This window comes from Leptonychotes weddellii, chromosome 5 (assembly GCF_054177405.1).
Source record: "Leptonychotes weddellii isolate Sample4059 chromosome 5, ASM5417740v2, whole genome shotgun sequence".
Taxonomy (NCBI): Eukaryota; Metazoa; Chordata; class Mammalia; order Carnivora; family Phocidae; genus Leptonychotes; species Leptonychotes weddellii.
The window spans coordinates 4,436,862-4,450,946 of NC_138373.1; the positions used below are offsets into that span (position 1 = coordinate 4,436,862).

The 14,085-nt window shown below is 45.1% G+C and overlaps 1 long non-coding RNA gene across 1 annotated transcript in view; it reads left to right on the plus strand.

The window, feature by feature from the left end:
- The first annotated feature begins 4,659 nt into the window (after window positions 1-4,659).
- The window catches only part of LOC145721487 (uncharacterized), a 41,563-nt gene continuing 32,137 nt past the window's right edge, over window positions 4,660-14,085 (plus strand). The window contains exon 1 of the long non-coding RNA XR_014145185.1: window positions 4,660-6,077. This is a non-coding gene — a long non-coding RNA (uncharacterized LOC145721487). The remainder of the gene's footprint in view (window positions 6,078-14,085) is intronic.

Consider the following 14,085-nt stretch of genomic DNA (forward strand, 5'->3'; position numbering starts at 1 on the left):
ACCAACATCTTGTAGTCAGCTCCCCAACTGACACGATAGAATAGATACCAGATTCTGCAGGGTTTTATAATGTGGCTGGAGACAATTCTGCAAGCATTTATTTTGGATAAATAGACTATTATGTAAATATTAGACTCACCTGAGTCAGTTTAGTTGTCTAAGAAGATTTGGTAATTTGCTTTCACAGAGCAAATTTACTCTTTGAGCTGACTTAGTTTTCAATAAGTCACCAGGAGCACTGTTCAAATAGTAGAAAATAAGTTCCGTCTTTAACTCTCAGGGTTATTTTTAATACTGTACTCTTTTTGAAAAACTTATTTCTGTAATTAATAAATAAAAACAGAAGTTGGCTATAAAACTGGACATTTTGATGATGATTGAAAAGTATTTCCCAATATCTAGGTAATTAGTGATTTTTTTCAGTTTTCATCCAGATGTTTGGCAGTGTGTAAACCCAGCCTTACTGCAATTTTCTAATTCACTTTCATGGGAACATATAATATTCTCTGTTTATTTTGGACAGCAGAGTTTCCTTTTTCTGTGGACAGATACATACGAAACACATGGTCTTTGAGTGGAGTTTGTGGTCCTCTGAGAATTCTCTGAAGGAGGAAATGGGTTGACCTACTGGTTGCTATGAAGTAAAAACAATCTTGTTTTCATTTTTTAGTGAACATCTGGGTTGCATTTATTATTTTACATTCTCGAGGTTCCTTAAAACCACAATTTGATAATAGGAGGGTTCATTAAAGCAGTAACTATTTAGCTGCTTCTATAATTGATTTAAGTGTTAGGGTGGTTGAGAGATTTTTTAAAAAATTATTAAATATTTCTTACCTTTCTATAAAATGTAACTTTTAAATAACAGCCCTTGATTTTAAAGATTTTATTTATTTTTTAGAGAGCGAGCGAGAGAGAAACAGCATGAGAGGGGAGAGGGTCAGAGGGAGAAGCAGGCTCCCCGCCGAGCCGGGAGCCCGATGTGGGACTCGATCCCAGGACCCTGGGATCATGACCTGAGCCGAAGGCAGACGCTTAACCATCTGAGCCACCGAGGCGCCCAACAGCCCTTGATTTTAAGCCATAAAATAGGATCTAGATATTTTTGAGCGGCAGGAGAAGGAATGATCGAACGGCTCATTTCTGTGTTGCCCGTTGCTATTCAGTTGGTGGTTGTGGGGGCGTACTTGACTCTGGGGCACTATTGGTCCCCTATCGCAGATCCATCCTCCCTTTCTTCCTTGTAAAGAACCCTGATTTGTTCAGATATCTACTCCTAGGGAAGGGGAGCTTATCACCACTAGAGAATGAATCTTAAAAGGTATAAGCCAGGGAAGGAAATCCCTTTTTATCATTGATTGATCAGAGGAGGAGAGTGTCACCCAAGTCTGGCCAGTGAGCTGTGAAGGGCGGTTTGCAGGGGGACTTCTTGGAAAAGTTTCTTTGTTCTTAGAAAAATAAGAAACAGTTCCTTGTCTTTGGATGGGCTTTGTTGGCCTGGTCGGGTGGCCAGCTTACATTCATGATGTCCCTCATATCCATCTGTATGCCGAGGATGACCAGCTGGATCCTTGAGGATGTGGTTGCGTTGCTGAATGTCACCCACCCGGAGCCTCCCTGTGTCCACACTTCCTGTCACGCGGGACGATAAATGCCCTTCTTGTTTACATGGTTGAGAGACGTTCTGTAAGGAGCTCAGGCATCTTGCCAGATCTTTGCTGTAGCAGGGGCAGGTCCATCGTGTCATCCGCTCAGCAAGGATCTCGTTCCCTCTTTTCTTCCACGGGTATTCATCAAGCATATGTATTGATCACTTTAAGGACGGAGCGGGGTTATATTTTCTTTTTGAGATGAATGCTTTAATAAGACAAAATATATTTTCATATGCTTACAGATCCGTTCGTAGTTTCATTTGGCAATTCCTTATGATTACATTTATTTTAACACGAACATTTTGAAACACAGCAATCAAAAGTGGTGGACATTGGCCATTTACTATTCCGTTAGAGGACAGGACTTCCTTTTTAGTTCTTAGCAGAGAGGAAATCAAATGATCAAGAATGTCCTTTTCCAAGTTTTAGTAATTAAATTAAAATTTTTTTCAATTGAGACAAATGAATTCATTTTTGTTTGTGTTAGAGTATGGGAAAATTGGAGGATTTTAGTGACTTTGAAGCATTTGGCCTGTTCACACGGTGAGGCTGTATTTCCCAAGTGTGGGAGGGACAAGTGGTTGCAGACTTTCCCAGTATATGACCGCACTTCTGAGAGTGCAGAGCATCCTGAGAATAAAATGGTGTCTTTCATTGCCCACACAGAAGGAATCTTAATATTGGATAAGTGTTCTTCCAAAATGTGGCATGTTCTCGGGACTCGCAGAGCGTCTGTTGTGCATCCCCAAAGTAACATGTTTCTAAATTCGCATTTTCATTTAAAATAGTGGCCAAGCTGTATACTAGTCAAATGGTTACCGGCGCATTTTTATTTTTCTGAAAGAAAGATGCCTTCTCTCCTCCTTCTGTGGTCGCATCAGTCTCCAGGTGCTCTGACTCTTCCTTCACAGACCCTCCTCCTGGTGGACAGAGGCAGCCCAGTGCGTGTGTCTCCCACGCTCACTCGGCACCCCAGTGGTGGTTCTGCCTCGCAGATGCCCAGTAATTTGGCTGGACATGCAGAACATGACTAATTTTTTTTTTTTTTTTTAATCTGGAAAGAACATAAGCTGAGATACTTCCCCTGGGTTCTGCTGCTGTTAGTGCTTAGACATTAGGTTTCAGGATTAAAGTGTCTCTTACCTCCCTGCACTGCCTCCCTCCTTTTCGTGCTGCAGAAGGGGAGCCTGGAGCCTTCTCTTTTTGTCTTTCCCATCAAGTATGAAGATCGTGGCAAAGAACAGACTATCCTGCATGTCAAGATGATAAAGACTGTCTATTGCAGAAGTGTCCAGGCTGCTTCTGCGTTAGAAACTTTATCTCCCTCTTCCATTTTATCTGTGAAGGTTTGGGGTAGGGTGAAAACCAGTTTCACTCTTGAGGTTGAAGCCTGCTACGCTACTCCTTCCAGCCACCTGCAGATGTGGTGCAGGCCTGCCTGGGAGTTCCGAGTCCTGGAGTCATGGCTGAGCCCGTGGCTGGCGTGTCTCCTTGGGGAGACCATCTTAGGAGTTCTCCAGTCATATTAGCTTGGCTTCCATGGTTTTATCTTGTGAGTTTTTGCAATTAAGAGACATCCGATTGCTGACTGGGAATTTGAGGAACAGATTTGACAGAAGAGCCATTTTCCTTAAAGAGTTAAGTTAATGACTTTCACTGGTTCAAGAGATTAATGGCCAAGCCTGGGTGGTAATACTAACCTGAACCTCTTACCCAAATAAATGCTCGAGAGGGGAATCTGGCTTTTAGTATAAACCCTTAATTTTTTTTTTAAAGATTTTATTTATTCATTTGAGACACAGAGATAGAGAGCATGAGCATGGGGAGAGGGAGAAGCAGGCTCCCGCTGAGCCAGAAGCCCGATGTGGGGCTCGATCCCAGGACCCTGGGATCATGACCTGAGCCGAAAGCAGACGCTTAACCATCTGACCCACCCAGGCGCCCCATAAACCCTTAATTTTATAAGACTATTTCTGCATGTTTTACTGAAACTTTTTTTGCTAATATCCGTCCCTCCATCCAGAGACCGTTACTTTCCATTTGTCAGAGTCTGGAGCCGTAGGATCTTGGCTGTGCTGGGCAAGCCTTCCTTGTTCTTGGCCATACCTCTTTGTGGCTGACTCTGTTGGGATGAATCATGTAGCCATTCCTTCCCAGATAATCTCAGTCCTGTGGGATCGGAGGGGCCCCTTCCCCTTGTGGTCTCATTAATTAAGGGAATTAAGATTGCAGAATTTCTGTCTGTTTGCTGTGTCAGCTCAGCCACTGAAGGATATTCAGGGCAGAAAACAGCTGTAATGTCAAATGCTTGATTCTGGGAATTTGTGTCTCTACTCTGTGTACACTTAAGTTTGTTTAACTGGTAGAACTGATTGATGTTGACATATTTTTTAAGTAAATATATGCAGCTCCAGTCCTTCCAGCCATGAGCCTGTGTGCATAATCTCCTTAAGCTTCCCTCTTCCGGTATGTAAAACTGACCTGAAAAAACCCAAGTGGAATTATTGAGTGAAGAATCTGTCAGAAATCCCAAGCAATTAGCAGGCCTTTAGAACGTGGTCATCGACATGGAAAGCCCCTTGCCCACCTTGATGTACTAAGCGGACGGAACTGGAGGGGCTGCTGTATTCAGGTTTAGGAATAACTGATAATTGCCAATATGATGATTCTATCTTTCCTCCCTCAGCTTTGTATTTCGAAAATTTTCAAACCTACAGCAAAGTTGAAAGAACACCCATATGTCACCTTAATTCACCAGTTGCTAAAATGTTGCCACATTTGCTTTATCTCTACATACATATAAACTGTAATTTTTTTTGGCGGGTAGGGTGCGGATCATTTGAAAGTTAAGTTACATACGTCAGGGGCGCCTGGGTGGCTCAGTCGGTTAAGCGTCTGCCTTCAGCTCAGGTCATGATCCCAGGGTCCTGGGATCGAGCCCCGCATCGGGCTCCCTGCTCCGCGGAAGCCTGCTTCTCCCTTTCCCACTCCCCCTGCTTGTGTTCCCTCTCTTGCTGTGTCTCTCTCTGTCAAATAAAATCTTTCAAAAAAAAAAAAGTTACATACGTCATAACACTTTATCCCTAAATAGTCAGCATTCATCTGCTAAGGACATTTTCCTCATAACCACGGCCCTGCCATGCTGAAGACAACCAGCAGTAATTCTGTGATATCCGTCCACATACAGTCCCAATTCTGCTTTCCCCCAAAAGTTTTATATCGGTTTTTCTTATCTAGGCTCTAGTCAGGGTTTACACCTTGTATTTAGTTATGTCTCCTCTTTAAAACAATTGTTTTTTGGGGGGGTGATGGTGACTTTTCTTGAAGCGTCCAGACCGATTGCCTCATATCATTTGCATCCTGTAATCTAGGTTACATGTGTAAACAGAAGAGAGAGGTGCTTTGGTTTCTTTAATATCATTTCTTGAAATTATAAATATGTTAAAATCGTCTACTCGATTCAAGGTCAAAGTCACATTCATTTTTCTTGTTCTTTGGTAAATGTGGATTAGACCAGTAACCAAAAGTAGTTACTAAGTGGCTCAGATATCAATGGAATATGTGCGTGGGTGAACTTGGAAGAAACATACACAGTGGTTTGTTAGACCTACCCTCATATGGAGGTGATTAAGAATTTTATTTTAATATGTGGCCATGGCTTTATAAAGAAACAAGTTTCAGAATTGGAAAATTTAGTAAGACAAACTTTATTTACATAATACAAAAGAGCAGCTTTTGCTGCCAGGTCCTTGGATGAAGAACAAACCTGAAATCTCTTAGGAATGAGTCCCCCCTCCTTCCTCCTCCTCCTCCTTCCCTCTTCTTCCCTCCCCTCTTTATCCCCCCTCCCTCCCCCTCCCTCCTCCCTTTCCTATAGGCCTTAAACATTTTTAACTTTAGCTGCAGCTGAGACCAATACAGGATCCAGCTGTAACTTTTTTTTTGTTGTTAGTATATCCGGTGATGGTTATAGCAAACTCATTGTATGAAAATTCAGTAAAGGAAAAGGGCAGGGTGGGAAAGAAAGTGACACTCTATAAAAGTATTCAAGAACCCGCGACAGGATCTAGGAGTCTCCCTTTCAGACGGCTGGTTTGGATTCCACCCTGAAGTACTCACTTTGTGACTAGTCCAGTAGGCGTTTTAATTCTTCCCTCTTAATCATATTATGTATACAACCGTGTAACCAGAGAATATATATTCAAGGCTGAGTCTTGTTTTCAGTAGGAGGCAGAAAACAGGAGCTGTGAGAACCCACAGACCGAACTGCCCCCCCCCCGCCCCCCTCGTGTCACACGAGACAGGGACTCATCACAGTACCGCTCTGGCTGGTGGAGAGGCAGTAGTAGTCCCTAGAAGGGAGCCTAGCTCTCCCTCCTTAGGTCCGTTCGGTAGTCTCCTATGTGTGTATTTACCAGAGAGCAGGTAAGTGCGGAATCAGCAGTTTGGTCACATTAAATTTCAAATTTGCAGGTCTGCCTTGATGTCATTACTCTAAAAGCTTTGTATCTTTGATCAGCTCTGTCCTGTGAGGACCAAGTGCATATCATCACCCTGTCGCTGAAGGTGGATTATATGTTTCAAAATAGCTTTTGTGATAAATGTAATTATCATAAGACCAGTGATTTTCACATACTTGTGTGTCTCCAACATTTTGTTTTTCTTTTTTTATGCGAAGGAGGTCAGATTTCTCAGATTGCTTCTAATTGTAGCCAGACATCCTGTTTGGGGGCTATTTGAGACCAGGGCTGCCTGTGAAGAAATCGGGCAGCCCTGTAGCAGTCTTCCGACTTGTTCTTTTGAGATTCAGTTTTTGTGAACAGGTTTCCTTGAAATGCCATGCTCTATTTTTAGACGGTCTCTTTACATTTCTGTGGTTCTGGGCATCCACAATAACCTGATTTATTATTCAGCACAAAAATACTGTTCAGTGTCCTAAGGCTGCTGAAACTTTGTAGGAAAAAATAAACCCGAGCCACTTGAGTGGATGTAATCAGCAAGGACTACTGAACAAATCTAAGAAAACTTTGTTCTCTTTCTCAGGTCGTTGCTCTATCAGTACCAGCATGAACCACATTTTTAGGAATCCTTGCCTATTTTACAGTAGGTGGGCTCAGTCTCCTGGGTTCTCACAAATTACCCTTTTCTGCCTCCCACTGAAAGACACATTTTTGTAACCATTCAAGAAGCTTCCTACGCTGCTCCTCTCTCTCTCCTCCTCCATTTTTACTCAAAGGGTTTTGTTTTGTTTTGTTTTTGTTTTGTTTGTTTTTTGAGAGTAGCCTGGTAGCTTCTTAGATTCAGAAATGATTTCGTTTGCTGTATCAGAGGCCCTTCTGTTCTTGAAGGAATGTTTGATCCGACAAAGGTATTACAGGAGTCAGGGATCGTGACCCTTGGGACTGATTTGGTGATGAAGTACCTAATCTTTTGTTAAAAATTGAACTGTGACTCACCTAACATAGTAGTCGCCCTTTTAAAGTGGTTTAGTATATTCACAAAGTTGTGTAGCCACCACCACTACCTAATTTTAGAACTTTTTAAGAAAGATTTATTTGAGAGTGCGCGCGAGTGTGCGTGCACCGCCCCCCCCCCCCCCCCCCCCCCCCCCCCGCCCAAGGACGGGCAGGAGCAGAGGGCAGGGGAGAGGGGCTCGATCCCAGGACCCTGAGATAATGGCCTGAGCCGAAACCAAGAGTCGGAGGCTTGACCATCTGAGCCACCCAGGCACCCCAGAATTTTTTTAAGATTTTATTTTTAAGTAATCTCCAACCCAGCATGGGGCTTGAACTCACAACCCTGAGATCAAGAGTCATATGTTGTACTGACTGAGCCAGCCCGGCTCCCCTAGAACGTTTTTATCACCTCAGAAGGAAACCCTGTCCCCCAGTAGTGGTCATTTTCCCCGGCCCCTGGCGACCACGGATCTCCCTGGTGTGTCTGTGGATGTTCCTGCTCCAAACATCCATGTAAATGGAATCGCATAGTGTGTGGCTTTTTGTGTCTGGCTTCTCTCGCTTAGTAGGTTCTTCCATGTGGTAGCTTGATTCCGTTTTCCAGGTCTGTCCATACTGTAACATGGTTCAGGATAAAGTACCTATATTGTCTTATGAGTGGCCCCGAGACTTGGATCTGCTTTCCTGTTGGGAGTCGGGTGGAGAGATGGTGCTTACCTGTCACGTGGTCGAATCTGTGGCTTGAATGCCGTCTTGAGGGTTCTGAGGTGTGCATGTGTTCTCTTCCCACTGAGAAGATTTAAGTTGATTTTCAACCCTGTTATTTGTAGAAGGGCCGAACTGCGTCCTTGTGTGCTAAGCCCCGAGTTTATGATCGTGCGTAGTTGCTTCCAAAGCAGAACCGTGTTGTCTGCAGACCATTTTTACCCTCTGAAGACCAGCCTGTAGGTTCAAGAAACTGAATTTCTCAGGGAGCTGTACTGAAAACTGTTAACAGAAGCCTGAAGGATCGACCTCTCGGGTTCGGTGAGGCTTTGCCGGGAGTGACCCCAGTCGTGGACGTAGGCGAGCACACTGTCCTCAGTCCCCCACGCCCCCTGAACGCCCAGCAGACGATAGGACAGGAAGTCATGGGGGATGCCAGCGGGCACTGGGAGGCGACCGTCAGTAGAGGAGAGTTGGAAAGACTTAGGGAAGAAACGAGGAATTGGAAGCTTGTCCGCAGATAGGGCAGAATGAGGGTGTGGAGGCAGCGGGGTGGGCTGGGCTGGGGACGGCGGCCTGAGGGTGGGTGAGTGTGGACCGCGCTGCAGACGCGGGGAATTCGCCCTTGTGGGGGCCGCTGTGCCCCAGTGTCCTCTCCCTCTGGCCTTCTCTCCCTTCTTTGGAAGCAGGCGGTTGATAGCATTTTACCCTCAGGCGAATATTTCTTTACAGAGATGGTGGTCTCTGGGGAGAATTGGGGCTCCCTGGGTATGTGCCTGCACCCCAAGTAAAGCTTTTTTTCCTCTGTCTTACGGAGGCTTTTCAGCCTGCAGGCGATTTCCCTGACTTCTCATCCTGGAGTGAAGCCTGCCAGTGACCAGGCTTTGCTCATGGGATAGAGAACATAATGGCCTTTCCCGTTCAGGAAGGAATCCAGTGAGAAAAGGAACCTTCTGCCGCACTAGGGGAAGCCACACGACCAGCTACATGTCATTTTTAAACATGCACAGACCACGAGAACCTCCAGACAGAAGGAAAAAAAAAACTCAACAACGTGAGGGAGAAAACTTAATGCAACATTTTTTATAGAAAGAACGGCTGACCACCGAAGAACGGGAATTCTTAAATAGAACAGTGACACGGGATTGTCGGAGGCCTGCAGGGGAGATGTGGCCAGAACCCCAGCGCTCCCTCCTCCTCTCCTCCCTCCAGTCGCGGGTCCGGTGCAGGTGACTAGCGAAGAAATCTGGGAACACTGAATGGGGCTGACTCATCACCATCTCCTGAGGGCAGGGCTGCGAGCCACTGTTAAGGAAGAGGACCTGCTGTGGGCTCAGTGGATTTGGGAGCAGGGGGTGGGTGAGGCCTCCTGCAGGAGCAGCAGGATCTGGGGGCAGCAGAACTGGGCAGCCCGAGGACACGTGTGGCGTGCACGTGCTCGGATTCAGCAGGGCTTCTCCCTGGCTCTGCAGCCATCCTCCCTGGCGCAGTGGGCAGCACCCCATCTGTCTGGAGCAGAAGCCTTGCCAGACAGAGAATCTTGCACAGAAATGAGATCCCAGAACCACCGGTTGCCTCACAGAGAAGCAGACTTGCAGAGATGAAGTTCCCACCACGAATGGTGATGCATTTATAATGGCTCAGCCCTCTCCCTTACAAGCTTAGAGCTGGACAAACCACCAAACTCAACAGCGTCCTGTGGAGACCAGCCGTCCTGTTCTGGGGGGAAATTGGGCCTGGGTATGATCGTTTAAATTAAAAAAGAAAACCCAAACAACCCATTGCCAAAATAAAATAAGTGGTGTGGTATGGGGGGGGTGGCAGGAATATAATTTTTGAGGCAGAGGAAAATATAATTTTGAGAAAGGTTAATTACAGAAACTAGAGTAAATTTCAGGTCAAATCTGCTTTGTGCAGTTTTTAATAAATCTCAAGACAGACTCTGACATAGTGATTGACACATGAGATAAGGCAGTTGACCAAACTGAAAACTAGCTGGTTGGGAGGCAGATGAAGCAAGATGCATGAGTGGAGAGGAAGAAACTGTAATGGTACTAAATGCACTCACGGAAATTTTATTTTTACTTTATTTTAAATGTAGGGAAAGTGCTTTATTTTTATTTTTTTAAGCAAACTATATATATAAGGGATAGAGTGTGGGGGCAAGGGATAGAGGGAGAGACAGAATCTCAAGCAGACTCCATGCTCAGCGTGGAACCTGACACGGGGCTCGATCTCCTGACCCTGAGATCAGGACCTGAGCTGAAATCAAGAGTCAGATGCTTAACTGACTGAGCCACCCAGGCTCCCCATTTGCAGAATTTTAAAACTCCCATTAGGATCCACGAAGAGCAACGTTTACACTGCAGAAGGTTAAGTTAGTGCTGTGATCTAAGTAAGCATTGCTCCTGAAGAAGCTACCGAAAACAAATCATGGAAACAGTAGTCAGACCATGGAAAAACGTCTCTCTGAGCTGGAAAAGGACCCCAGCTGCATTTGTGTGGCGAACAAGCTCATCATTTTGCATTAGGTGAAATGAGGGGAAAAGGGCAAGTGTTTGCTGGTGCCATTTTTAAATTTCAAGAATATAGTAACCTACAGACAGAAGGGGGGAAGCGTACTTACAAAGAAGGAAACTGCAGGATGGTTTTAGGCTCCCCTACAACATTGCCGGAAGACTGTGGAGCCAAGGCATAGAGTTCGGGTGTGAGTGGTTGTAACCAGAAATGAAACCATCACGCTTAAGTGGTGTTAATGTGTGAGGGCAACAGAACGATGTTTTCTGACGGTACAGAGACGATGGATCAGCACGTTGCCTTTGGTGGGAGCTTGCCCTGCCTTTGGACTTCATTGAGCCATGACTCTTTACTGTTGGAAGGCCATTTGAGCTTCCCTTTTTTTATTTTTTTCCTGCTACCTGTAACTTGAAATCTTCCCGATAGAACATCAGTGAATTTTTCCTTTTCTTTTTTTTTTTTTTAAAGATTTTATTTATTTGACAGAGCACAAGCAGAGGGAGAGAGAGAGAGAAGCAGGCTCCCTGCTGAGCAAGGAGCCTGATGTGGGACTCGATCCCAGGACCCTGGGATCATGACCCGGGCCGAAGGCAGCCGCTTAACTGACTGAGCCACCCAGGCGTCCCCATCAGTGAATTTTTCTTGCATAAAACTTTTTCAAAGATACATTCTGATCTGCTCAAAGATTACTGGGAATGACTCAGGAAGGGAAAACTTGTGATACAAAATAACCAGTGTTGCACTGAAATTGTTCAAATGTAAATGTAAGTCTAAATAGTTATAAATTCAGTTGTAGATAAAAATTCAAATGTAAATGATTCTCAAAAGGGAAAGTATGTAGTGAAAATTAAAAAAAAACACCCAGTTATCCAATAACGCTGCCATGAATAATAAATCTGGGCTCAGGTTACACGGATGAAGCTGAGAAGTGGGTGGTGGGGGAGGCGGAGGAAGTGGGGGGGGGGCAGTAAAAGCCTTTTCATCTTACAAAGCAGGGATATCCTGTTTTATTTTCGACATTGACAATAATGCAGGTAGCAGTGTGTGTGTGTGTGTTTTTTTTTAAAATAAAGGGGGATGACTGGGTGGTTCAGTTGGTTAAGCGTCTGCCTTCATGTCCAGGTCATGATCCTGGACTCCCAGGATCGAGTCCCCCATCGGGCTCCCTGCTCATCCGGGAGTCTGCTTCTCCCTCTGCCCCTCCCCCCTGCTTGTGTTTTCTCTCTCTCTCTGGCAAATAAATCAAATCTTTTTTAAAAATAATAAAAAAGTAAAGGTAACCACTAAAAAACTTAAAGTGGAGTGTTCACCTTCCACATCATGAGGAGAAAAACCTATAAATTTGATCATGGGATAAGGTCACGTTGGGTAAAAGGACCGTGGTCTGGTTATGTGTTCTTCTTTGGCTTTTTTTTTTTTTTTTTTTTAATTTGACAGAGAATGAGAGAGAGAGAAACACAAGCAGGGGGAGTGGCAGGCAGAGGGAGAAACAGGCTCCCCACAGAGCAGAGAGCCCAATGCAGGGCTCGATCCCAGGACCCCGAGATCATGACCCGAGCTGAAGGCAGATGCCCAACCGACTGAGCCACCCAGGCGCCCTTCTTCATTGGCTTTTAAAATTTATTTAGAGGACAGTTACCTAACTAAAATCTTGGGCCCACATTTTGGAAAATCTTTAAGAAGCAAATGCCTTTTTGGGGAGGGGTTGGTAGGAGATGGTCCATTTTGCAAAGTGTATTTTTTTTAGAAATTTGGGTCCTCTGTGACTCATCCCTGTACTGTTTTGAAGTATTTTTGGAGAGATGTTCAGGAAGGTCTTTGAGGTGGAAAGGCTTGGGATGGGTGGCGGTGTGCCCGGGGGGAGATAAGGTAAGGGGGAGGGGGGGTCTGGCATGGCGGCCACTCCCCCTGTCCCTTATCTCAAAGGTGAACCTTCCAAGGGCGAGGCAGGCTGAAGAGAAGGAAGTGGTCAGCTGGGAGGAGCCAGATTTCCTGGGGCTTGAAACTTGTACAATTTGGAATGCCCTCTTTAAGAAAAATAATACAAAATTGGCTAGCAAAGTGAAAATTAGGATGAAAAGAGTCATAACAGCTTATAAGTTTTAAAAACCTCATAAAACCATAAAGAAGTCAAAACCCAGAAAAATCCTACAATCCCTTTCTATTCTTGGCACAGCTTTATAGTACTCTCCCCCTATGTTTTGGGTTGCCTACTCTGGCTAATTGATCATCTCTTCCCATCACAGTACTCTTGGAACATAGTTTGCTGTAAAGAGAATAGAAAGATAATCCAGTCTTTCCTCTAGGATGGTTGAATGAAAAAATTTTTTAAAATTATTGATCATTTAGGAAAGTTTCTTTAAGATTTCAGTCATCAGGGGTACCTGGGTGGCTCAGTTGGTTAAGTGGCCGGCTCTTGGTTTTGGCTCAGGTCATGACCTCGGGGTCCTGGGATCGAGCCTGGAGCTGGGAATCTGCACTCAGTGGGGAGCCTGCTTCATTCAGGATTCTCTCTCCCTCTGCCCCCCTTGCCGCTCACTCGCACAACATACACTCTCTCTCAAATGAATCTTAAAAATTTGTCATCAGTTTTAAGTTTCCTTGTAATAAAAAAAAATTTTTTTTTTTTTTTTAAACATTTTGAAGCTTTCCCCTGTCGTCGTCTTCTGGTTTTGGATTTTGCCAGTTTTTTGAGTTCCTAGACCCAATTACAGCGTGGGATGGGCATCCCGCACACCAAGTGCTTTTCGGACACCAGCAGGGTGTCTGGGAATTCAAGTCAGTTCTGACACTGTCCACCAGGAGACAGCATCGCATCCCCTAGGTTAAGGGTTTGGTTCTGCACGACTGCTCCTCACCCCCCACTTCAGAGGCCATTGGGAAGCCCCGGGCTCTCACCTGTGCTTCTAACCTGCCTGCTACAGCTTGGAGGTTCCGACCACCCCCTCCTTAGGTTCGACTCATTTGCTAGAGTGGCTCACAGAACTCTGGGAAACACTCAAGGTTCACCGGCTTATTTAAGGACGTGATAAAGGATAGGAATCAGCCAGATGAAGGGATACTTAGGGTGAGGTCCCCAGCCAAGGAGCTTCCGTGCTTGTGGAACTTGGGGTGTGGCTTGATGGCACGTGGAAGCATTCCGATTCCCCAAGCGTGGAAGCTCTCTGAAAAGGACCAAGAAGCTGTCCTCTTGGGTTTTATGGAGGCTCCATTACATGGTCATGATTGACTAAGTCATTGGCCATTGACTGTTTCAACCTTCACCCTTCTCCCTGGAGGTGATAAGGAGTGGGGACCGGAAAGTTCTAACCCTCTGATCACGTGGTTGTCCTGGCAACCAGCCTGCACCCTTGGGTGAGGTCTAAGAGTCATTAATAACAAGGTTAATAACAAGACACTCATTTCACCTTACGGCTCTGATGCATTTTCAGGAACCGTGGATGAAGACCAGGTGTATCTGAGATATTTTAGTCAACTGAGTGACCAAATAATGCATTTCTTATAAATCAAGATATTTTAGCCTGGATACTTCCTTCCCATCATGTTTGAATTTTTGAATGATAAAACATTCTGAAAAATAGAATTATCTGGAAATAATATGCATACAAAGTCATTGGAATGCATTTAAAAATTACCTCTATGTTGGGGCGCCTGGGTGGCTCAGTTGGTTAAGCGACTGCCTTCGGCTCAGGTCATGATCCTGGAGTCCCGGGATCGAGTCCCGCATCGGGCTCCCTGCTCAGCAGGGAGTCTGC